Genomic DNA, 27,493 nt, shown 5'->3' with positions numbered 1-27,493 from the left:
CTTAGGTTGACCCAGGTTTCACAGGGGATCTTACCCGTCATAGGCGAACCAGTCTTCCATACTTGACCCTTTCTTTTGTGCGATATGACTTTATTTAGTTTTGTCTGAACAACTGGGAACGTATCATGACCAGTAGAGCTTGACGAGGATCTGAACATGCTTGCCCTGATGTGTGCAGAATTGATACTTCTGGGACTCAGGACTCTTCTCACTTGTCTCATTTACTTTCTTCAGGGCAAATATCATCAGTGTATCAGAGACAACTAAACACAAAAAATACCATTTTTTCTTTTCCTTTCTCTTATTTAATCTTAAATTTTTTGCACTCTTTTTTATTTTTCCCTTCCTCTTTTTTAGAGGCAGGGCTTCCATGGTGGCAGGGGGGGCACACCGCCCCCGTGTGCCCCCCCAACGGCCATTGACTCATCATAATGTCAATCATTGCGTTACGTAAAGTTACTGACGCTGCATGACGGAAGTAAAGCCAAAACCTTGTTTGATTAGACTGTGTTAAAAACTCATGCAGGCTTTTATTTTGGAAAAAGAAGGAAGTGGCTCCTCGGCTCCGCGCATGAACTCGAACTTTTTTCGACGTGATGTTCAAAGGTGCACCGAGCTAAGGTAAGAACAGAACACTACAGGTTCTTAAAAACAGTGTTTTTCCAACTTCTGTTCCACTTGGTTGAATTGGCATGGGGAATTGTTCACTGTGTTTTCCTTTAGTTAACTCTCCATCTGGATAAATGTAGGCTAAACATCTCTCCACTGTTTCAGTAGCGTTAGCATCCTTCGTGTGTTGAGCGTTTTGCTACATGAATTAATAGTCAACAACAGAGTATCATGTTGCCACTGTGATGTGACGGTACAATAACATGTTGCTTTTCGTTGTGTTTGTGGACACGTTTTTCAATGTACACTATAGTATGAAACGGAGGCAGGGAGATATCTCCAGCTTCTTCACTAAGAAGAAAATTAGGGAGAGTGACCAGGAGGTGTGTGAGACTCAGGGTGAATGCAGCCAAGCTAACATTGACCAAAGTTCCAGGGCCAGAACAGCGCTCATGGACTTCCAGGTGAAAATGCAGGAAATAGGGAAATGCTTTAAAATGTGTAATGTGTGGTGCTCTCTGCACAATTACAGTTATTTAGTGAATTAAGGAATTTAAATAGGCTACCTCCTTTTAACCATGGTACTAAACCAGCACACACTTAAAATTGTGTAGTTGTTAAACAGTTCATATATTCATGCTATATATTATTAAAAAAATAATCATGTACACTTTATAATGTATGTTCAATTAAAAAATGAGTTAATTAAGTGCTGACTTTGTCAATCAATACTTTCAGATGCACAAAGGGAGAGGACTGACAATGGTGATGAGTCTGACCATGCTGAGTCAGATGACAGCTGCAGCTACAGCAGTTGCAGCAGCTCCAGCAGCAACAGGAACCCCCCAGTTCATCCGGCCTTTGCTACGCCGAAAGGTCCCCAAGGTAGAATATTTATTAAAAATTATATTAACCTATCACCAGCAACATCTGAATTACTCTTTTGTATTCATTTTCTGCTGAAATGCAGTTGTCCCTTTATATATTATAAAGGGCTTGACAATCAAAATGTTACTTTCGAGTTGTTGTTGCTTAATGATCCAACTCAACTTTTATTAGTTTAATAAAATCCTCATTTAAAAATTCCAGAATCTTTGCATATATTTTTCAAACATTTGCCATAGGAACAATAACAAAAGCATATTTCTGTCTTTAATTGTCAGTGTTGATCATGAGTATTAATTTCCACAGACTTATTTTGGATTTATTTTTAATACTTCCAGACATTTCTCAAACCAGAGCTGCAGGTCCTGCGCAACCTGTCCTGAAGACCTTCCCTCGCACCCAGCACGGACAGGGTAGGACCAGAGCGTTCAGGGCTTCGTGGTACAAAACCTATACCTGGGTGGAATACTCCCAGTGCCAGGACTGTGCTTTTTGTTTTGCATGTAGGCATTTTTCACTGCCCTGTGTTCCAGAGACAACGTTCACCTCAGCTACTGGCTTTTCTGTACTGTTCTTTGCTGAGCCTTTTTTCCTCTGCTAGAAAATTGCATATAATTAATAAAATGAGTACATCTGGAACCACAAGGTCTGTTTGAATAATTTTGGTGTCATAGGGAACACTTTGAGGATTTGTTGAGATGGGTAATTATTAGTGTATGTGTTAGTGGTGAATAGTAAATGAAGATGACACACAATAAAAATTAAATAAATGTAATCCCCCCCCCAAAAAAAGCACCAACTTCTGACTAACTGTAGGCTACAGCAAACATCACAGTGTTCTGTGTGTTAGCCACTTGGTAAAAGTATACCTAGCAGATTTAATGTGGCCAAGAAAAGCAAGATGAAAACATGCACAAAACAGCAATGGAATATTGAAGTGGGCCGCCTTCATTTTTGTTACTTTTGGGCGGCCCCCCCAAATTTGTCACCCCCTGTGCCCCCCACCAGAAAATTCTCTGGACCTGCCCCTGAGTATTAGAATATAATTACAACTTACTATTTCATGTTCAATTCCTGGGGGGGTTGGACAGGCCAATCAATATTTGTGATTGTACATATACATTTTAATGTAAATGCAAGTTCAGTTTTAGATTTCTAAGTATGTTCACAGTTGTGTAAAACTTGTGTCTCCACACATTCACTCAGATTAATTGAATTGCTGCATGTTTGTTTGGTGCCTTAAAAAAGCCTTTTGTGGTTGCACTTCTTCAAGTGCACACAGGCCTTCCACAGTCACGCCGCAGCTACAGAACGGACCTTTAACCTTTGTGCAAATGTTTTTTTATTTTTTATTTTTTATTTTTTTGCCATTTGGAAATGTTTTTCTTTTTTTGTAATTTCATACCAGTTTATTTCATAAAAGCACCACAGACACGGTATATGTAGCACGTGGCAGGTTGGCTATGCTTGTTTGACTACACCTCAGATGGTCTATTAATAAGGTGTAATGTAATTTGTCTCAATTTATTACAGGGTGAGACACAAGACATCCCACAAGAAAGTAGAGAAAAAACAAATCTGAGTTTACTTACAAAAAAAAGGAAATCACTCATCTGTGCAGTTTTCATTACAAATGGACCAAGACATGTTCATCATTTGATATTAAAAAAGTGCTTCAATTTCATTTGTGCGTGGTCGATTTAACTGTTCATGAAGTTGTTTACCTGCAAGCCAATACTACAAATAATATGCAGTGAGTTAAGATATTTTCTAAGGAACAGTTTTGGTTGAACAGGTTAATGCTCGAGCGAATCCAACGCCTGATTAATTTGGTGAGAAATTAAGTGCACATTGTATCGCGCATAAAACAGTCTTTAATGCTGCAGCACGTGTAGTCCATTGTTATAGACGCCGATTTCACTGGATTGATACCATTATATACCTTGCATGTTTATCACTGCAATAAAAATAAGCCCTTGAAGACTACACCAATGATCCTCCTTAGTGCAGAGAGAATTGTCCACCCTCAGACATTCAGCAGGACTTCAGATCTCAATAAGGTGTACAGTTCAGCAGCAGAAAATGCATCTCTAGGAACATCCCATCCTCTTTCCTGCATCAGAAGACAGCAGGGATCAAACACAGTGTCAGCACATGGGTATTGGCTTTTGGAGGTGTGCTCTTCCTTACAAAGGGGCAACTCCTCCACGTCAGTGGTCTTGAGATTGCCCTCAGCACTACACATCTCTGGAAGTGTGTCCATCAAAATAAGGTGACATCTGATCACGCCTTTGCTCTTGTGGGAATCCCTGGTTTTCACGAGAGGTGAGTTACTGTCAGCTGCACTGACTGCTGCTCTCGGCACATATACTAATATATAAAAAGTCTGTTTTGTCTGGTAATAAACATTGTAATAAAGCAGACTGTGACCTTTCCTATTATTCATTACATGGTGCAGTGACCGGGGGCTTCACAGGCTGATCATTTCAAGTACAAGTCAAGATATCTGGTGTAAATAATTCACAAAACATGGCTGGTTAAGGCACAGGATGATACAATATCATTGTTCTTTAACCAAAAATGCTGAACTATTATAATCATCATCATTGACTTCAATTATCATAATAAATAATACAAGTGTGTATAACATATTTTAATATATGTTCTTATTGATGTACAGTATTTTCTATGAACACACAGCTGTGTTTTGATGCCAGTCATTATCTGTTTATGCACCAGCATTCAGTTACAGATACTTCACAAGAGAAGTTTAAGTTGTTGACAGCTACATTCATAGACACTTAAAAAAGACCTCATATTTAATCATATCTGTCAGATATATGACAGTACAACAAAAGTTAAGGGATCACCAGAGTTATTCAATTTCATCCATAAGGAGCTGTTGAGCTACTTCTCTCAAAACCACACATGTCAACCTCATGGTGACTCCTGGCTCCTGAAAATAATTAATGAGCATTTAATTAAAATGTATTTTATTTTAGTTCTTTCATTTTGAAACAAACATCGTGCACGCCTCACAGATGACAGTTTATGATCCTCTGTGCAGATGCAGGTGACGGCGCACAGCCCTGAGCTGCAGACGCTCTGCGCTGAGGTTCAGGAGCAGAAATCACATTAACCACGTTTGGCTCCGTGTTTTCTTTACTGTGGGAAACGGGAGTGGTAAAGGTTGCCGACCCTTGGTCTACGGCTTCGACCCCACGACTGTGTCTATTAATTCTCTGCCAACGTGACCGTGATGCATTCATAGAGCTAGAAAATGATACACACGCTATTCACCAGTAACCTCGTTTTATTCAAACTTAAATTCATTCAGCCAAGGCTTCAAACCAGAAATCAGATTTCTTTTCAACGTATTATGGTCGTTTTTCCCGATGTCTCCCTCTCTGCTGTTTATTTTGTCCCGTCTAATTGAGTGGCAGTATGACGTTAGCTTACTGACAAAAGGCAGCTAATCATGTTGCAAAACTGAGACAAAACTGAGTTAAATGTGATTAATAAATCATTGAAACTTGACAGTGGAGTGTGTCGGTGTAAAAGCGCCTCTCGGGTGGAAGCCTGTCAGTATGTGTCGCCCCCCAGTGGCTGCCCCTGCTCTCTGCACCCACTCGCCTCATTTTTCATTTTTGAGGGACATAAACACAGAACAGACTTCTTTCTGCTGCCAGAGGCCGTTCAAATACCTGCAGCAGGAGGGAGCGTCATCACAACACGTCTGAGAAGTTTGTCAGTCCTTCATTTTCTATTTGTTCCATGAACATCTTATCGTCTCTCCTTTCTGACCACAAAGAGGGAACAGTATTTGATAACAGCACTGTATGTTTAGTGCGTATAGTTTACCTTTATTTATTGACTAAATAGTCATTAAACCCAGTGACAGTTATACAGTGCACAAGTACCTCCAACTCTTACTTCACAGCGGTACTTGAGTCAATGCTCTTAGTTACATTCCACCACTGACCAGTACAGAAGCAGCTGCTGTTACTGAGCGTTTGGAAACATATTTAATGAGCTGAAGTTCATCGTGTTCAAACAGGATTTTAGTGTCGTTTCAGTATTTGATGACAGACAGCAGCACCTCTTCTTTATAACCACCATAATGTCTTACAGTTGTTTTTCTATCGTATATCTTTATTCACAGACGCAGACACATGCCTTTTAATCGAATTCATTGATTTTTATTAGATTTTTAATGATTGAATTTAATTTGATTCTCTTTGATTTGTCGTTGATTTTAATACAATTTTGATTGATTTGTATTTGATTGATTTTTTATTTGTTTGGCACTTGATGCCGAATTGTAAACCATCCTGCTGTCCGGAAATTTAGAGGACAGACGGATGGGGGGATGGGGGGGTGGGAGGAAGGGGGGAAGGAGTTAGGGGTGATGGTGGAGTTTAGGGGCGTGGAATGGAGCGGCGGGGACGGGAGGACGGGAAAGGGGTGTCGGTGGATCTGACGTCAAAATATAAGTGAGGTCCGAACATGCGGGTGGGAGGAAGGGAGGGGGGAGAGGGAATTGTGGTTGAGCAACCGGCAGCTTTCTTCTTCTTCTCCTCTTTTTCTTTCTTTTTCCTGTCCTCCTTCTCCTCTTTTTCTTTCTTTGTCCTTTCCTTCCTCTCTTCTTTTTCTTTCTTTTTCCTTTCCTTCCTCACTTCTTCTTCTTTCCTTTTCCTTCGCTCCTTCTCCTCCTTTTCTTCTTTTTCCTTCTTTTTCCTTTCCTCCTTTTCTTCTTTTTCCTTCTTTTTCATTTCCTCCTTTTCTTCTTTTTCTTTCCTTTTCCTTTCCTCCTTTTCTTCTTTGTCTTTCTTTTCCCTTTCCTTCCTCTCCTCTTTTTCTTTCTTCTTCCTTTCCTTCATCTGCTCTTTCTCTTCCTTTTCCTGTCCAGTCTTACAACTTTCCGTTGTTATCTCTGTCTCCTTCCTTTTCTGGCAGAGCTCTTCCTGTTTCTCCACCTGTTGGACGATGGTCTGCCAGCGCTGTGCGTTGTCAGCCAGCTGTTTGTTTCTGGCCTCCAGCTGTCTGAGTCTGGTCTCCCAGCTCTGTTCCCTCTCGGACAGCTGTTTGTTTCTGCCCTCCAGCTCTCTGAGTCTGGTCTCCCAGCTCTGTTCCCTCTCGGACAGCTGTTTGTTTCTGCCCTCCAGCTCTCTGAGTCTGGTCTCCCAGCTCTGTTCCCTCTCGGACAGCTGTTTGTTTCTGCCCTCCAGCTCTTTGAGTCTGGTCTCCCAGCTCTGTTCACTCTCGGCCAGCTCCTTCGTGAAATTGGCCTTGAGAACTTCAGCGCCATCTGTGGCCGCTGCGAGCATTTCAGAGAGATGCTCTTTCTCCTCTGTGAGGTCCAGGATCTGGGCGTCCCTCTCCTGCAGCTGCTGCTCCAGCTGCTTCACCTGCATCTGCAGTCTCTTCTGAGTCTCTGCCATCTCGCTGTTCTCCAGGTGCTGGATGTTTTCCACCTGGGACTCCACGCTCGTCTCTTTGGGGGAGACGTCAGATTCACCTGATGCGCTGCTCTCACTGCTGTTTTTCTCTTCCAGACGCCGCTCCAGTCTACGTATTTCCTCTTCCAAGTTGGATACAGCGTAGACGTGTCTGCGCTTCGCATTCAGGAGCTGATCCCTTTCAAACCAGGCGCGGTTCAACTGGACTCTCAGAAAGTTGTTCTGGTGGCGACTTTGCTCAAGAGCAGAGTGCAGACGGAGAAATTCTCCGGGATGGATCGGATTGCCCTGAGAAACAGGGCCAACAAAGTGATCCCTGTTTCTTGGGTTCGGGTTTGTGGGGTTGCGTCGGTAAGCCATTGGACTGTCTGTAGCGGACTGTACTGGTCTCTAGTGGACTGTATTTGTCTGTTGTAGACTGTAATTGTGTACGCAGATCGTAGTAGGACACTTAAGAAAACGCGCTTGTGTGTGTAGCTGATGCAAGTCAGTACTACTGTGTTGGGGCGGCAGGTGTAATCATAGATCAGCGCGCTTGCAACTCTGACGTTTTGATCAAGGCAAAGATTGGTGGGCGGGGCTATTCCAGGATCACGTGGTTCCAGATTTTTTTTTAAAAAGAAATTTCATACTATTTTTAGGGACACGGGGCAACGCACGAGTCACTGGCTCCTACAGCTAATTCTGAAGTATTATAATATAATTACAACATACTATTTCATGTTCAATTCCTGGGGGGGTGGGGGGGTTGGACAGGCCAATCAATATTTGTGATTGTACCTATACATTTTAATGTAAATGCAAGTTCAGTTTTAGATTTCTGTTAGATGTTAGATGTTCACAGTTGTGTAAAACTTGTGTCTCCACACATTCACTCAGCTTAATTGAATTGCTGCATGTTTGTTTGGTGCCTTAAAATAGCCTTTTGTGGTTGCACTTCTTCAAGTGCACACAGGCCTTCCACAGTCACGCCGCAGCTACAGAACGGACCTTTAACCTTTGTGCAAATGTTTTTTTTTTTTTTTTTTTTGCCATTTGGAAATGTTTTTCTTTTTTTGTAATTTCATTCCAGTTTCAGTCCAAACACGTTAGAATTCATCCTCTGGGCACCATTAAAGTCAGATGTTATTGGCAATCCATCTTCTGGATGTTGAGATGTTTCAGTGTGTGGTTGACAGACCAACAGACTGATGCACAGATGGTTCACCTGCCAGGTATTTTATGAAAGCACCTGCCCCTTTCCAAACACTTTCCAAGGATGACTTCCCAGATGGTAGTCATATAGTGATCACTGCAAAATTAAATCTTATAGTTGACCAGCAGCCCAGTATCAAATATCCAGTGGCCCAATACCAGTCATCACTGCTCTATGCTTATTGATCTACTTTTTACATGTACTTACATCGTGCTGTATCTATTGACAAAATATTCTTTCAGTGGCTGGATGCTGCTATTATAGCTGTGGTGCCGACTGCCAATAACACAGTTTCTTTTAGGTCTATCTCAACAGGCTGTATAAGGGCCTATAACATAGCGGCTCCGGTGGCGCATGCGGCTCTTTCATCCCTCTGGAAAATAATTCATGAGCATTTAATTGAAATGTATTTTATTTTAGTTCTTTCATTTTGAAACAAACATCGTGCACGCCTCACAGATGACAGTTTATGATCCTCTGTGCAGATGCAGGTGACGGCGCACAGCCCTGAGCTGCAGACGCTCTGCGCTGAGGTTCAGGAGCAGAAATCACATTAACCACGTTTGATTAATATTTTAATTGCCTATTATTTAACATATATTCAGATTTTTTTTCATTGTTCAGTGAAATAGTCCTTTTATTATTCAGGTTGACAGTTGACTGCACGCGCCAGTGAAAGGATGACGGCACGCAGAGAGTGGACGGCATTTTTGGTTTGTGGCCGGTGGAGAGTTTTTTTCATAAATACAAGGACTCAAATAGACATTGAGTATTTTACTTGAAAGTAACCTTCAACCCAACGTCTTTAATTCTGAGTTCAAAATGTTTTTGTTGCATGAAGAAATGTCATTTCATTTTCTCTGCAGTCGTTCATTGATTTCATAAATGCAACATAAATGTTTATTCATAGTATAAAGGCAAAGAAACGTTACATGCAGTGTTTTTTCATTTTAAATGTCAAAGGGTTTTGTGGCTCCTTGTTTTCTTTACTGTGGGATACGGGAGTGGTAAAGGTTGCCGACACCTGGTCTACGGCTTCGACCCCACGACTGTGTCAATTAATTGCGCATGCGCGGTTCTCTGCCAACGTGACTTGATGCATTCATAGAGCTAGAAAATGATACACACACTATTCACCAGTAACCTCGTTTTATTCAAACTTAAATTCATTCAGCCAAGGCTTCAAACCAGAAATCAGATTTCTTTTCAGCGTTTTTCCCGATGTCTCCTTTTCTGCTGTTTATTTTGTCCCGTCTAATTGAGTGGCAGTATGACGTTAGCTTACTGACAAAAGGCAGCTAATCATGTTGCAAAACTGAGACAAAACTGAGTTAAATGTGATTTATTTAATCATTGAAACTTGACAGTGGAGTGTGTCGGTGTAAAAGCGCCTCTCGGGTGGAAGCCTGTCAGTATGTGTCGCCCCCCAGTGGCTGCCCCTGCTCTCTGCACCCACTCGCCTCATTTTTCATTTTTGAGGGACATAAACACACAACAGACTTCTTTCTGCTGCCAGAGGCCGTTCAAATACCTGCAGCAGGAGGGAGCGTCATCACAACACGTCTGAGAAGTTTATCAGTCCTTCATTTTCTATTTGTTCCATGAACATCTTATCGTCTCTCCTTTCTGACCACAAAGAGGGAACAGTATTTGATAACAGCACTGTATGTTTAGTGCGCATAGTTTACCTTTATTTATTGACTAAATAGTCATTAAACCCAGTGACAGTTTTGTGAACTATTTTTAAAAAGAGTTTAAAAAGAGTAGGACTCTCTGGAGAGGAGATGACATCACCTCTGTTTGCATCATCATAATGTTCCCACAGGCATTGAGAACTCGTTATAGGATAGTTAGAGTCTGGCCTGTATTAATCTCTTATCACCTATTTTATAGTACAGCCCCCTCCTGTGCTTCAATATGAGCATGAGATTGGTCATGATGGCCTGCCTGCTCATGCAAGGACAGGACCTGTAAAGTTTAGAATGATTCATTTTTCAAGCTATTTCCCAAAAACGTAATTTAATACATTTTACAGTTTCTAAACCTCTGAGTCACGAGCTTTAATATATCTTGGTAGCATTGTTGATTTCTCCAGATAAATTCTAATTTAGCTAAATTACTACTCAATTAAACAATTCAGTTTTTAAGTTGATCAAGCTTTTCATTCATACAAACTTAATGTGAGCATGGGGAAATGAGGATAGAATATGGATTTAGTGGCATTACAGAGCAATGTACATTTACTTTACCTCACACAATTCAAAGATTATGACACAATATTTGTGGGTTTTGCTTTCATTGTACTAAATTTGAAGCACTTCTTTTAAATTATCAGAGTTTTCATGATTAGTCCGACCAAACGAAAACACACAAAGTGAACTGAAAACAGAATTGTCACAGGCCGGATACGAATGATGATTTTGGTTTCATATACATATAGAGGGAGACATGTGTTGCAGTCATGGCATCACACCTAGGATCCTGAAGACCTGTGCTCGCCAGCTGTCTCCTGTACTGGAACATCTGTTCAACCTGAGCCTGAGTCAGGAGAAAGTCCCGAAGCTGTGGAAGACGTCCTGCCTGGTTCCAGTCCCCAAGAAGCCGAGGCCATCTGACCCAGTCGCCCTCACATCCCATGAGATGAAAGTCCTGGAGAGATTGGTCCTAGCCCAGCTGAGTCCACAGGTGAAGACATTCCTGGACCCCCTGCAGTTTGCCTATCAGCCCCATTTAGGAGTCGATGAAGCTGTCATTTACCTGCTGCAACGAGCCCATATGCATCTTGATGGTGGAGGAGGCGCTCTAAGGACCACATTCTTTGATTTCTCCAGTGCTTTCAACACCATTCAACCTCTGCTATTGGGTGAGAAGCTGCGGGGGATGGACGTTAACGACGCAGTGGTCCGAGTGGTCCGAACAAAACCACCTGAGGCTGAACATCAGCAAGACCAGAGAGATGGTGATGGACTTCAGGAGGAAGAAGACACCTTCACAGCCACTACGGATCAGAAGGGAGGTGGTGGAGGAGGTGGAGGACAACAAAAGCCTTGGAGTGGTGATCGACAACAAACTGGACTGGAAATCCAACACAGAGACTGTGTACAAGAAGGGGATGAGCAGACTCTACTTCCTGAGGAAACTGAGAACCTTCAACGTGTGCAGCAAAATGTTGGAGATCTTCTACCAGTCTGTGGTTGCCAGCGCCATCTTCTTTGCTGTTGTATGTTGGGGCAGCAGCATCAGAGCCAGCGACACCAACAGACTTGATAAGATCATCAAAAAGGCTGGCTCTGTACTCGGACTCAGACTTGAGTCTTTTGAGACTGTGGTGGAGAGGAGGACGCTGAATAAACTGTTATCCATCATGGACAATGATCAGCACCCTCTCCATCACACAGTGGACAGACAGCGGAGCACCTTCTCCCACAGGCTGCTACAGCTCCGCTGTCGAAGGGACAGACACAGGAAATCTTTCCTGCCACACGCCATTACACTGTACAATAACAGCTAAAATATATATATATATACAATATTTCTTATTACTACTGCTTGCTATTTTGATATTTTATTCTGTATAGTTTGTTCTTTATAGTCCTATTTCACAAATTTTCCCCTTTTCACTGTGTCATGCCTACAGTCACGGTACACTTTATTTTCTACACACTGCCATTTGCTGTAGATTTTTTTTTCGTGCAATACTTTTTCTTTTTTTTAATTATTATTTTTATTAACGAATTTATCATAACAAAAAAGAAAACAGTCATACCCCCAAATCCCCCCGCCCACACACACACACAAACCAAACAAACAAGCAAACAAATAAAACCAACACTGTCACCTATACACACACACCCACACACGCACTTCTGACTGATGGAGAGGGGTACAGATTAACAACAACAACAACAAAAAAGCCATGATGACACTTGCCAAAGGGCACAAAAAGTGTACCTTAAGACTTCCATGATAATCCTTAAACATCTTTGTACAGAGAGTAACAGCAGGCAATAAAAAAGATATAACAATGAATACAAATGTGATTAGGATGATTCCAAATGTTGCAGAACGGGACCCCATGTTTTCTCTAATGTGAGTTGGCATTTACAATTAATATTTCGCAGTTTTTCTCAGTGAATGGCTGAAACCAATTCATGCAACCAGTTTTTGAAGCATGGTGGAGTTGGTGTTTTCCAATTTTTTTGAATGTTTTTTTGCTAATACCATGCCCATTAGGAGAGCTGCTTGTATGTTTGCAGGGAGCACTGATGAGTCCTCTGAGGCTCCAAGAAGAGCAAACTCCCTGTCAGGAGGGAGCTTCCTCTTATAAACCCCAGAGTTACTGAGTAAAACTTTATAACTCATGAACTTTATTATTGTCTTACAGCTGGTGCCAGTACTGTCTGTTTGGTTTTAACACACGGAGACATTAAAAAAAAATCACATCTTCAGTGGAACAACTCTAATTTAGGCTCACCTCTGTCCACAAATTAATACTAAGGTCTTCATTTGAATATCTGAGTCTCTAGTGGATGCTGGACAGTCATTGTTGCAGTTTGTCTTAGACAGAAACAAGCACACGTGTTGGAAAAGCTCATACTGAGGTTATATCAGTGTATGTTAGAATCAGAACAGAGTATGTAAATGATGAGCTACAGGTTGACTTGATGTCAGAGGCTACCAACCAATTTGACTGAGGATGCACGAGAACTGCAGCAATACAATACAATACAATACAATACAATACAATATGCAATCATATATCACAGCTCCTCTTTCTTCAATGAGGAGCTGTGTTTGCCAACATGCAAGCGCACAGTCCTGACTGGTTACTTTGGAGCATTGACTGCTGTGATGAAAAAGACAATCGTTGAGGAAATGAAGTTTTCATGCATCGTGAAGCCACATCTGTGGTTCTGGTTAGCAGTCTGGACTCTCAATCCAGTGACCGGGGCAGTGACTGCACTTTAATGTCGGGTTGAGGTGAGGTGTAGTAACAGACAAGAAACTCAAGCAGTCTTTAATGAAGTGACTTTTGTTTTGCTCGGTTTGACTGTTAAAACAATCCCTTCCGAAGAAAATCAACCAGAGGGCAGGAAAGACCATTGTGCAAGGTCCATCTCCTGTGAGAGACACTTAGATAATGGTGTGCTGAACTTAACCTAAATAATACAACATATTGTCTTTTCTTTTATTGTTAAATTATGCTCTAAATTAAAGATTTGTGTATCTTTCAGACATTTTCTGTGTGTGTGTGTAGCATGGAGGAAGCTCCAACTGCATTTCGTTGTGCATTCCTATTGTACAACACCTTTGATAAAGAATTATAAGAATAACTGCATGTTTGAATGCTTTCTCTAAAAACAGAATGGTGTGGTATGTTTAAAGATGAAGTTATTATTTTATGAGTAGGGGGCACTAGATGATGTCAGTGATGCATTGTACATTATTCCTACTGGTGATGACTATTTTTTATGATGATTTGATATTTGATTATATGGGGATGGGGTATAATCGCTGAATCCAGCGACCCGAGTTCAAATCTCGGTGGGACCTGATTTTAAAAACAAGAGTTGTCAAAGCAAAGTGATCACACCTGTGTGACTGACTATAAAATGTAATATATGATGAGTAAATGTTGTCGTGATCAAATGACCATGTCTGTTTTTTGCTCATCCAAAAAATACAACACACGACAGGTAAAGGTACATGGATGCCACAAACACAGAAAAATGTACTGGTACTGTAACCAATAAACAGAGTGTACTCAGAGTCTGATAGCAGTTTACTATCGATCCAGTTTATTTACAAAAATTACAGGACTGAAGTTCATCTAACCTCATCACACTTTAAAGAAAATGCTTTAAATCTGAACCTTAAAGGAAACTTAATTATTAATACAATTGTGCAGTTATCTCAGTCCAAAAAAAAACAAAAACACAAAAAACAAAAAACCGGATGGTCTTCAATCAGGAGTCTCTTTAAATCCAAAGGTGTACTTTAAGAGTCTTTAACAAAAAAGAGCGCTGGCCATCAAAGAAACAAAACAAAATGCCTGCAACTTTGAAAGAAGTCCAGGAGGTGGCGTGACAGAAGCCAGAAGTTCTTCTCCTCAATAGCCCCAGGGGAACAGGATCAGTCTAGTGAGAAAGTCTCATATCAGCATGCAATACGAGGCAAGGAGGTGTAGAGCACATCTGTATCCTGCTGCAGCAATGACTGTCTGAGCCCGCACATTGTCACAAACACAGTGGCGGTCGTAAAACAGCCGTATTACGGTGTTGTCATAAAAAATTAAAGGGACATTACATATTCAACAAACATTATAACAGCCTGAACTGGCTGAAATGAAGGCTGGGTTACAGTACTCATTCATATTTTTATCAGCATGGCGGTGCTTTCAGAATGGCCTGCAGTCTATGCTGCATTCAAGTGACGTCAGGCATAATCAGAAAAACTCTTCCTCACTGGGGAAAATCCAAAATACCCCCTCATGTCAGAAAACAACTCGTTAACTCGATCAAAATTAGTTCGTTGCTGACTTGAATTAATCTTCGAAGTATTTTTCCACACGTTACACATAAAAAAATAGAAACATTAACTGAAATAGGCCGAAAGAACGACGAGCAAACGAGGGAACGGGGGAATTTACGTTACACCCTGAATGCAGCATGCGGCACAGCGTGCTTCTGAAAACAGAAAACAGTGAGACTTCTTCAGAGTTTCTGAAGGAGACAGTTCGCTGGTTATTCGTAACAAATGTTCCAAGCGAGTTCCACGAGGAGAGAGAAATAGCACGAGCTGTAATACTTCAAACCTGATCAGCCACCTGACTCATAACCATCGTTTTGACGGAGTTTGGAAAGCGTATGAGGACGCCCGGGCTGCTAAAGACGCTAACGTTAGCAAGCCAGCCGCAAAGAAACCACCGGGACTGACACACATCAGCGAGGCTTTCAGAAACCCAAGAAATTTGCCAAATATGACCCACGGGCTAAGGTTATTGAAGATTAAATCATGGACATGATGACATTACTATGGACTGCACTTTTACACTTTGTTTGCTTTGACAAGTCTAACTTGTGTCAGTACATTATGCACTGCGCATTATTTTTATTGTCATTGAGGAAAGCACTTTTTCACTTTGTTTACATAGAAATGTTTGAATCTAACTTGTGTCAGTGCATTCATTTTCTATGTATATTTAATTTTTGTAAACTTGTCCAAGACTCGGTTACACAACACGACGAGTCAAAGAATGAATAATTCTGAAAAAGAAACAAATTAAACTAAACCCAACAACTGTATTTGACTTTATGGAATTATGTGGTGGCTAAAGTGTCTTGTGTGTTTAGATAACATTGTTTACAGCCTGAAATAAAGTAATTGGATTTGTAGCAAAAAAAAAAAACCAAAGTGTGTCTTATAATTGTAAATAGGAAGAAAAAGGTTACAGATGTGACCACTTTATATTCCAGTGGTTGTTTTGGTGTGTTGAGAACAGTGGTGATTGACAGCTCGGCTGACCAAATCAGCACGAGTGCAGGTTAATGACAGCATCTGTGTGATTGGCTGTGTGGACATTTTAGAGGAGAGATCACAGTCTTCAACAACCAAATCTACATGAATGAGTTGCTCTCATTGCAACCAGATGGAGGTCAACATATACGAAGGGAAGTATATCAGGTACAGAGTCAGTAAAATATATTTCAGCGTGCACATCATCCACACTGTGTCTGAAATGTTTTGCCTCTTGTTGTGTACATACAGCAAGAATCCAGCAGGTGACGCTGTTTGATTATTTTGTGCATCAGATCCAGCTTCATCTGACAGGATTACAAAACTGAATCCAGTCAATACACAGAAAAGCTTTATGCTCTTACAGGATATGTATGTTGTGGTAGAATATGTACACAGAAGCCAGTGCCGGCATGTCTGGCTTGTAATGCATCAGTGTTGACAGAGGATGGTGTTTTTGTCTTCAGTAATAACGAACACCATCAACCAAACATGGTTGTTCACAAGCAAACGAACAACCCAAAAAAGACACATACACAGAGGTGGAAGTTTTCAGATCCTTCAGTGAAGTACATGTAGTAATAGCCCAATCTAAAAAAAACTCTATCACAACACTGGTTCTTGAAACTTTGGCAAAAACATGTCCCACTAAGAAAAGTGCGAATTCTGTTGGAAATAATTAACATTTTCATGAAAAAAAGAATCAAGGTTATAATCAGGGGGTCCTTGCACATATGTAAGGTTCTTTTATAGGTTTATTTTTATTTTTTATTAATTTAATGATTATATGCTGGCCTATGGCCTACAAAATCAGTTATCCTCAGGTAGGAGATAATAATTTCAACTTGATTAAAAAAAAGTAATTATTGACTTGAATAATATATTTACCACATGAAAGAGTCATTACAATATGTATAAAAACTACAAACTGGGAGGTTTGAACAATATTTACTATTATTTTGTGGTTGCTCAAAATGTGTCCCACATATTGTCACCACCGTCAGATATTTATAAAAAGCAATAAAATCAGGCACCTACAAGGTCAGCTACATTCCTGAGGACCCCATTTTCAAACCTTCAGCTCCACTGCACGCTTCAAGATCGCTCAAGCTCCTGTAAGTTAGCAATTTTCTCTTAAAATGGTTCATATTTTTGGAAACTGCTACTGTCGCAACCATAACATGTCAACACCATCTCTTTTGTATAAAAATATTACATTAGATTTTGACATAAATGTATAAGAAGTTTTTAAGAAATGTTTTTAAGAAGAGGTATGAAGTAGCTAGCAACAGAGGGGAAGCAAGATGGCTAATGATAACAACTCATGCATATCATGTGAAAGAGTAGGTTTTTGTCACCACCGTCAGGTTTTCTGTCTGACGGTGGTGACATACAGTCTGACGGTGCTGACAAAAACCTCCAAAATGTCCTTAATGGAGGCTAGAATAAAATTGTTGTTCACAATAAAATACCAATATGACCTGTAATGTTTCATTAATCCCTTTTTATTGTAATTCCCCCTATATTTCTTCCATATCGTCCGACCCTAGGGGATGGGATGTGTCTTCCCCTCTCTCAAGTCACTATTATGCCATGTTCATTTGGCTTGTGTCATTACATCTCCAATGACTAAAGCCAAATAAAAATGGCATGACAACATTTAACCAAATCTAACATTCACTGTAATTCCCCTCAATTTCATAGTCATTACACTCAAGTTTGACTTTATGTATTTTAGGAAGTTATGGCTAGGCAGCAGCTATCTGTGGAGGAAAGAAGGAGAAGAAACAGGGAATATCAAAAGAAACGGAGAGAGAAAATTCAGAGTGATGCAGAGTTGAAGGAGGAATACCTCAAAGATGGAAGAAGAGGGTAAAGAAAGGGAAGATAAAAAATATCAATGACTTGAATGAAAGGGAAAAGAGAAGTCAGAGAAAGGATTGGAAACGTAGACAAAAAGTATCAAGAGAACGTAAGAGAAAGGGCTCAGATCACCCAGAAACGCAGGAGGAAATGGAATGGGAGGAAGGTGAGCAAGAGCCAATGGAGCAAGAACCACTGACCAAGAGTGGTCCTGATGGGACTGTGACAGAGCTATCTGCTGATTTAGTTCATTGTGGAGATTGGCTTGCAGTCATTTATGACCAGAACTGGTGGTTAGCAAAGGCTGTCACTGTGGACGCTCATCATCAAGATGTGGAAGTGGAGTTCTTCCACCCTCATGGGCCCAACACACGATTCTATCCAAAAGCATCTGGAAAGGATATGTGCTTCATACCATTTGACCATATTCTGGTCAAACTTGTGGAACCGTCATCACCAGGTCGTGTGAGCAGGACGAGGGAGATATACGACCTGTCTGCTGAAGTCATGGACTTCATAGAGGAGAAACATATACACCGTATACTTCCCGATAAAGCTAAATGAGTGGTGGAGTGATGTAAAAAAGTCAGGGAATACTCACGGGAGTTCAAATATGAATGTGTGTGTTTTGTGGTATTTACACAGAATGCGTTCTGTATTCTGAAACATTTCAGTGAATGGAAAAAGACTGTAAGACGTAGTTATTCATTTACCTTTTCTTCATGTCCAATACACAGTTTATAGTCTAGTTTACAGTCTAGTTTATAGAAATATGATCTATATTAGTTTGGGGGGGGCACTACATGTCAGTTAAATATGAGGTCAGAGATGAATTTAACAAGATGAATTTTATTGCTGTTGGTACTGATTTCTTTTTACTTATGGGGTGCTTGTATTAATAACAGCCAATTCTTATCTGTTCTTCACGCCCAATATACAGTTTACAGTCCAGTTTACAGAATAATATAATGTATTATTTTATGAGTAGGGGGCACTAGATGATGTCAGTGATGCATTGTACATTATTCCTACTGGTGATGACTATTTTTTATGATGATTTGATATTTGATTATATGGGGATGGGGTGCTTTTAATGATATTGCTTAGTTGTACCTTATATTGCTTGAAAATGTTTATCACAGTGTTCAGGATTGTTATTGTTATTGTAATTGTCACCACCGTCAGATTAGTGTCACCACCGTCAGAGGGAGTTTTATTTGTTTTAAATGAATATGCTTACAATATGTTTCTTCAGTGCTGTTGAGTTATTAAAGTAATAGTCTCTTTTAATACTAAAATATGTATACAGTATAAAAATGAACAAAAGTGAGTATTCAACATTTAACAGTATATATGTATACTAAGAATGCCAGATAATGATTTTAAAACTATAAATACATATTCGACCACATATATATAAAATAATTTGCTTTTTATTGTGTCTGACGGTGTTGACAAAAACAAAGCAATAACTTGAAAACGCCTATTTTATAAAAAAAAATACAAAATGAGGAGGTTGCAGTACATTGCTGAACAGCCAAGACCTTGGTCTATAATGATATACCTTAAGCTTTTGTCATTTAACTAACTTTTTATTTTCAAAATTACAACATGTTTTATCCAAATTCCCAAGAATCAGTGACAAGTAAAATTACTGCTCTGTGGTCAGAATGTTACGTGAGAGCAGTTATAGATGTATGAAAATGTACCTAAAGTGTCAAACCCCTATGATCAGTAATATATCGTTGATATTGGACTGGATAGGATGAGCAAGCATTGACATTATATACTGCTGGGTAGTTAAACCTATAAATTTCACCATATTTAATACAGAAATCTCATCACTGTGTTTTTATGCTTAATTGTAGTCAAGTGGCAAGTACAAGAGTTCCTTGAAATGTAGTGGAGTTCAAATATAAAGCAACATTAAATAGAAATCATAAAAAACTATTGGTTCCATGGTGTAACGGTTAGCACTCTGGACTCTATCCAGCGATCCGAGTTCAAATCTCGGTGGGACCTGTTTTTTTACAAATGAGATTTGTAAAAGCAATGTGATCGGACCTGCGTGACCACATCTGGAGGTAGTCTGGCTTTCATTGTGGTCTGATCTTGAGCGGGTGTAAACGCAATCCATACAGAAGATTGACAAAGATTTTTCATTTCTCGAACGTTATGACGGCAGCAACTGTTGTTGTGTTGCTGTGTTTTTCATCACGGCAGTCACCAGGTACACAGTCGAGATGCAGCGCTAATGTTCCAAAGTAACCAGTCAGGACTGTGCGCTTGCATGTTTGGCAAACACAGCTCCTTATTGAAGAAGGATGAGCTGTGATATATGATTGCATATTGAAAATGTCCACTACATTTTAACTTTCATAGTCAGGATGGCCGAGCGGTCTAAGGCACTGCGTTCAGGTTGCAGTCTCCCCTGGAGGTGTGGGTTTGAATCCCACTTCTGACAGCTGCTGTTTTTCACTGCAGCTGCTGCCTATGACATGACCCTGAGGACTGTCAGCAGTTATTTGTGTTTGGTGTCAATGACAGAATGCACTTCTACTGCATCCTCATCCCGAATGGGTTGGCAGTCTCTGACATCTCGTCAACCTGTATCTCTGTGCGTGTGTCGCCACATAATTTACATTCTCTGTTCTCACTGTGGTTTTCTAATATAAGCTCTGTAGTGTGCATGACGTAGTACGTTTCCTGTTGCACAGCTTGTTTCTTGAGTATGTGAGTCTCTAGAGTCTCTACCTGTGAAGACTTAGCATGATACAATGTGTTTTATACAGTGTGTGTGTTTTTCTACAATAATTTGCAGTGCTTGCATGGTGGAACGATTAGCTCTCTGGAGTCTGAATCCAGGGATCTGAGTTCAAATCTGCTGATTTTAAAAATGAGTGAAAGCAATGTGATCAAACCTGCGTGACCCCATGTCGAGGTAGTCTGGCTTTCATCTGATCTTGAGCAGCTGTCAGCACAATCCGTACATGACATAACAAAGATGAAACAAATTTCATAATTCTGAGACGTGAACGATTATCAACTATTGTGGTTTTCATCACGGCAGTCGGGAGGTACACAGTAGAGGTCCAGCGTTAATGTTGCACTTGCATGTATGGCTAACACAGCTCCTGACATGATGATGTTGCGTTGTGGCAAAAGACGAGCCACGATATATTCTTGCATTTTGTATATAATGGAATAAATGATGACGTGTTTGTGCACTGTATCATGTTTAATTTTACAGTGGTCTTATTTGTTTCTTGATTATTTGTTTCTGGATTAATTGTTTGTAGGAAGTCTTTCAGAACGATGGCTTTAGTTGCAATTTCCTGCATCACCTCTTGTCTGTGGAAGATTAGCTAACTTCCTGAAGTGGGTGAGCCAGTACAGGATTGCTTTTTCTCTGCATCAACATACTTGTCCATACATGGTGATATCATGTACGGGTGTTCCAGTGAAGTTGCCAGGTGCTGCATAGTGGTTCCATGGTGTAATGGTTAGCACTCTGGACTCTGAATCCAGCGATCCGAGTTCAAATCTCAGTGGAACCTGATTTTAAAAACAAGTTGTCAAAGCAAAGTGATCAGACCTGTGTGACTGGCTTGCATTGTGTTCTGGGGTCCGTTTCACAAAGCAGGTTCAACAAACTCTGAGTTGATCTACTCTGAGATAGGAAACTCTGAGTTTTCGATTCCACAACAGCAGATTTGAGTTAGTTTGATGAACTCAGAGTAGGTTCACCTCGACTGAAGCGCGTGCACCACAACTATAAAAAGACAGCATCAATGGAACCCCGATTTGAGGAGTCACCATGGCAACGGGGAAGCGGAAGGCTGCGTACTTCACGCAACTGGAATAAGACATTTTAATGCGCTCATACAGCGAGTATGAACACGTTTTTAGACGGAAGTCCAACACTGCTGCAGCTGCGAAGGAGAGGGAGACGGCGAGAACATTGCTGCTCGGGTCAATGCGTGAGTATAAATGTGGTCCTTTGAAATCACAATAATATTACAGGGCAAAACTGCTTGAATGGTTGCCTATTAATTTATTTCATTTAGGGGCAATCCCGCGAGGGAGAAGCGCACTTGGCAGCAGCTTAAAATGAAATATAAAAACATTGTTCAAACAAGTCAGACCTCGGCATGATCTCATGGAGGTAGCTACCTCATTTTTATCATGTTTCACATTGTAAAGTCAATATTAAGTGGCTGTTTGTGCAGTTGTTTTATCCCCAACATAATGCTGTTTTCACACACATAAATATAAGTTTTTTTCTTCTTTCTGCTACCTTTCATTGTAAAATTGGGTATATTGTGTTCATATGTTTTGCTTTTTGTTAACAAATGAAATAAAATTTAAAAACGAAAAAAAAGTGTTCTCATCTATATCATGTTATGTTAAATAATTAAGCCTGTATTTAAACTAACACAGACTTTTACTCAGCCAACAGAAAGAAGGCAGATGCACGAAGAACGGGTGGTGGCCCAGCACCGCCACCTCTAACTGAGGCAGAGGAGCTGGCCCTAAGCCAGAATGTAGGAAGGCCAGTGGCTGAGGGAATCCCTGGAGGGAGTTCATCCTCTGAGACCACCACCCAAGACACATGTGCCTTCATAAAATGTAATATGCCTTGGCCTATATGTATATATTTTAAAGCCTATTCATAAAAATATTTCTTTTCCTTTTATGTCTTTTTTTTCTCCGTTTGTCCCAACAGATTCTGATGGTACTGTCTGCCTGGTGGAGCCACGTCAAGCCACAACAGAGCTTGTAACTGTAAGTAGGCAATACTCCAAAGATTTTGCAAAATGGTCCATTTAAGTATACTGAAACATATCACTCATCTAGGATGAAGACAACAACGAAACTCTGACTGCTGCCTTCACAGAGGGGGATCCAGAAAGGCCTATAGAGGTAACATCTTCATATGTTGCTGATAGTTGCCTTCCCATTTACATTTATTGACATTCTGGTGGAATATAGAGTGTGACATTTAGCCTACACTGAAGTATTAACACATTCTCATCCTTTTTAACAGGGCATGGCTGGGCAGCAGCAGGAAGGTCCCTCAACTTCCACTGCACAGATTGACACAGTGAGATGAATATTCAGTGAACACCAGAGGTTCAGTCTGTGGAATTTGTGTGCAACTGTATCATTTAATGTCCTCCTTATGTATTCCCAGTTACCTGTAAAAGAAATCTACAAAATCTATCTCCTGTAAAAAATACAAAAAACTGAAAAAGACATGCAATACCTGGACCGCAAGATAAAAATTGCAGATCTAGAAACTGCAATACTGGAGCACAAGTTATAGGTGGGAGCATGGTGAACTATGTTAATGATATTGACTATTGGAACATTAACTAAACAAGCTCTTTTATTTGTAGGAAATAAAAAAGACCAAATGAAATGTGTATTATTGATTTATTTGACTGCTGTGGTGGTGGTGGTGGTGGTGATGGTGACTTAATCTCGGAAATGATTATGGCATATGGTGTCTCTGACTGCTCTGCCATCCTGCATAGCTGGCAGGTGGAAGGGGTCATCATCAGGGTCGTCCATTTGTAGGGCAGGTTGTTGCTCTCCTCTAATAGTAGCAATATTATGAAGAGCAACACAAGCCTCAATAATATCACAGGCCCTCGCAGGGGTCACCCTCAGGTGACGTAGGCACTGGAAACGGGCTTTCAGCAGGCCTATGGTCATCTCCACCCGGGCTCTCGTCCTGCAGTGAGCCCGATTGAAGTTCTGTTGGGGGCCTGGTTCAGGGTCAGGGTAAGGGGTCAGCAGCCTGGGTTGGCATGGGTAACCCCTGTCACCCAGCAGAAGGCCGTCAAACTCTCCTGTAATGTATAGTTGGAGTATATTAAAGGGGGGAGACAAGTGAATTGTGCAAATCTTTAGGCTGCTTACCACGTTGCAGTCTGTTGCTCAGGTTAGACTCACGATAAATCCTTGAGTCATGAACAGACCCTCCACATTGGAAATAATGTATCCGGCATCACATATGATCTTGACAGTGCAGAGAATGACAGATGTTTAACTATGATGCAGTCTTTAACATTTTGAAACAGTAGTCAGTCTACATGTACCTGCACATTTATGCTGTGAATGGACTTCCTATTCACATAGTCTGCTTCATTATGTGAAGGAGCTGTGATGGAGATATGTGTGCCATCTATGCAGCCAATCACACTGGGAAGACATTAAAATGACTAATCCCAGTCTGAGGTTGCAGCACGTCATTAACCAAATATAATTTAAAATTCATTTAACGGATCTCTACATCATCAATCCTGTGGAACCCCCCCTTGATGAGTCTGACGGGTTTATGTCCAGGCAAAACGACAAAGATTGGTAAAAGCCGTTTCAGGGCCAGGCACACTTTTCTCACCGGCCTGCATACAGTCGCCTTGCTCAAGTGCTCTGCATCTCCGACATTGTAAAGAAAACTCCCATTTGCAAAAAAAACGCAGCGCAACACACAATATCTGCTGAGATGTCAGGGCATGACTACGGCTGGTAACGGTGCAAATGTAAGGACGGATTAGATTATGTATGTAGATGATGGACTTGCCGTGAAACGGTACCGCTCAAAAAGATAACTGTCTGGAAAAGCAAGAACATCTATGCGTGGTCTGATAAATATCTCCAGACGAATATTCCATTCTCTGCGCAGTATTGCTGCACCTTCATCCACGGGATCATGATCAAAAGGACATGCCATGTTAACGAAAAAAAGTCACCACCTACTGTGCCTAATGGACTTCCACTGACTGATATTTTTAATGATTTTTTTTTAATAACAGACGGCAGAACTGTGGCAAAACTCGTCTGCCGACTCAATGAATGAATGAAGAGGTGAAATACGGTGTGTGGTTGAAAGAGGGCGGAGACACAGAGAAACTCGAGGTTCACTGAGTAAAACCTGGGGCCTGTTGCACAAAAGTAGAATTTAGACATCCAGGATAAGTTATTGAGCCTGGCTCAACCAATCCAAAACAACAGAGTTCAGGCTTAATTGGTTGCACAAACGCCAAGCCAGGATAAGTAGACACGGATTTATCAAGACAGGTGAAACCAATCCTGGATAAGTTGCAGCACACAGCTCCTCAAATAGGGCCCGCAATCATTCACAGATTCACTGATTCACCATGGCATCTCGTGCAGCGTACTTCTCCCCGTTGGAGCAGGAGATAATTATGGACGCATATGAAGAGGTGAAAGACCAAATTAAAAAAAAAGGAAACATCGCCACTGTCGTAAAACAACGAGAGAAAGCGTGCCAAAGTATTGCAGATCGTCTGAATGCGTAAGTATTGTACAAACACACACTCACGACTCCACTGAAACCATCACAATTACAATCCAAATAGTTTATTAACCCATGAGAACCCGGACCCATTTCTGCTTTTAGGAAAATTATGGGGGACATAAGACAGACTAAATAGACCACATGTACACATTTCTGACTTTTTTTTCAAAACACCACCCCCTACTGTCCAAGATCTCAAATGATGTGTCACATTGGGCGTTGAGAACTCGGATTATGTCATGTTTTAGGAAAATTTGGACGTGTCACACCTGTGCCACCGTGGGTTCTTATGGGTTAACATCCCCAAAAACGTAGTTGTATTCTGATTATGAAACAGCTGGAACTACGAGTGAAATTGACTGCAGATGTGAGTGAAATCATGTTAATGCAGCTCCGTATTTGCTCCTCATGCTCCTCTGTTGTTTCATTCATTATGTATGTGTGTCCTTTGTTCATTTTTTTTTAAATTTATTATTTTCAGATTAAACATGACTGGGCCCAAACGAACTTGGCAGCAAGTCAAGATAAAGTACAAGAACATCCTGCAGAACGGTAAGTGCCCTGACAAATATTACGCATGTACATACTTTGTACCCAGAGGGTGCCTGCTCACATATTGTCTGTACTTATAGCAATTAAAAAAAAACCCACAAGCAAGGCACGGGTGGTGGGTCACCACTAGCTGACCTAACCCCTCAGGTGCCCATGAGGGACATTTTGTGAACAGGAAATCCTTTCACAGCATTAATGTTCAGGTGAACATGACTTTATGACATTAATGAACACTGTACATTGCTTGTGATGTGCATTGATTGGTTTAATAGTCTACATCTTATCATTTCAGATGGTCTGCAATGCTGACTACCTGATCAGCAAAGCCAGGCCACTTTGCCTGATGGCGCACGCTGCTGGGGGACAGAGGGTATGCCTGTGAGCCTTTTTGCCTCACACCTTACGCAGACCCTCAGGGAGCACAGCAGGCATATAACAATGCCCATGCCAGGACAAGGGCTCGGATCGAGATGACCTTTGACCTTCCAATGTCTGCACCATCTGAGGGTCAGTCCAGACAGAGCGTGTGATATTACTGTGGCTTGTGCTGTCCTCCATAATGTGGCCTGTCTGAGCAAGGAGAGGGCCCCCAGAGCGCCCTCAGATGACGACAGTGGTCGGCTGATCAGAGACCAATATGTTTTAAATTATTTCAGTTAAAGTGCATTCTGTACATTTAAGTTGAATATGGCCTGCAATAGCAGACAGCTATTCATTTGGCCTATTGTGCTGTGTACTGTGTGTACAGGCCTGACATTTGTCTGTTCATTTGTTAAGTATGGATTTGTCCTGCATTTATTCCAGTGTGCAGACATGCAGGGTGTTTTATATACAGACCTTTGAGAATGTGTATTTATTCTTGCGATGAATGATAGGCTTTGATTCTGTGCTTTCTATCTTGTAGAGCACTGTGTGACTTCACTTTTGAAAGGAACTGATGGATTATTTGCTTTGATTTATTCTATTCAATAAAGGAACGTCATGTCATCATGTTACTGTATGATGTGTATTTTTATATTGATTCCTTTTTTTCAAACATGTAATAAAAAAACAAAGCAAACAGACAAAAAGTGATAATAAAAATAAAGAAGAAAAAAGGTGTCACCCTCTTCAATTCATGTTGATCTCAGATTACATGAGTGAAAGGGAGTAGGAAGAAGTGTAAACTTATTAAACCCTACCCCTTAAGTACTATTACATTTTTATCAAAAAACTCATGACTGAAATATCCTGATTCATCCTCAACCTACACATGATCCATATATTCAGCAATTACCGATAAATAACGTGCACAGTATGCAGGCATTGACAGTTATATTATGTATAGAAAAAAGTGTTGTGATTCACAACACACACCCAAATACCTATTAGTCATTACTATATCACGCAAGAATCAATTCTTTATACCTTTTTTTAACTGACTTATGTTAGATATTTGTTTTATCTCTACACACAATTTGTTCCATGGTTTTACTCTTTACACTTTCAATGTAGTGCGCACTTTAAGAATCTTAAAATTTGACTCACCCCTTAATTTATAACATCCCTCTCTATCACAAACCGTTTCTGAACATTACCTGGCAGTAAGTTATTCTTTGCTTGATACATTATTTGCATAGTATGCATAGCATAGTATTTGCATATATATATTATATATGATTGCAATTAATGATCACAAATGTTTAAATAATGACAGTGGGTCTCGTTGAATGTGATAAGAATGTGTAGTGGGAGGTGGAATAAATATTGGTTTCCATTTGTGGTAACTGCTGACTGAGATAAGGGATGAGATTAAATAGATCCTGGAATTTAGCCTGGTCTGGAGCAGGCTAGCTCCACAGAATATATCTCCATGGTAACTTATGTCAAAACATATCCCACTTCCCCTTATCCCACTTTTGTGCAACCAGATCAAGGATAAGTTGATCCAGGATAACCAACATATCCTGGATTAATCCCTTATCCTAGTTTTGTGCAACAGGCCCCTGGTCTCTGATTCTGACCGCCTGACTGTAGTCACTTACTTGATGCAGGAAGTCGTGAACCCACTCCTTGTTGTTTTGATATTTTAAAGCAAGTGGTTGCCTG

At 40.6% G+C, this 27,493-nt stretch overlaps 2 non-coding genes across 2 annotated transcripts; both read left to right on the top strand.

Moving 5' to 3' along the window:
- Positions 1–19,907: 19,907 nt before the first annotated feature.
- trnal-cag lies at positions 19,908–19,990 on the top strand. The gene has a single exon. It is a non-coding gene; the product is annotated as a tRNA-Leu (tRNA).
- A 1,021-nt stretch (positions 19,991–21,011) lies between these two features.
- trnaq-cug lies at positions 21,012–21,083 on the top strand. Its single transcript has one exon. It is a non-coding gene; the product is annotated as a tRNA-Gln (tRNA).
- The last annotated feature ends 6,410 nt before the right edge of the window (positions 21,084–27,493 follow it).

This window comes from Chelmon rostratus, chromosome 5 (genome assembly GCF_017976325.1).
Source record: "Chelmon rostratus isolate fCheRos1 chromosome 5, fCheRos1.pri, whole genome shotgun sequence".
In the NCBI taxonomy this organism is placed as follows: domain Eukaryota; kingdom Metazoa; phylum Chordata; class Actinopteri; order Chaetodontiformes; family Chaetodontidae; genus Chelmon; species Chelmon rostratus.
Note: the sequence above shows the minus strand (reverse complement) of the source record. Positions and strands in the feature narration are given on the sequence as shown.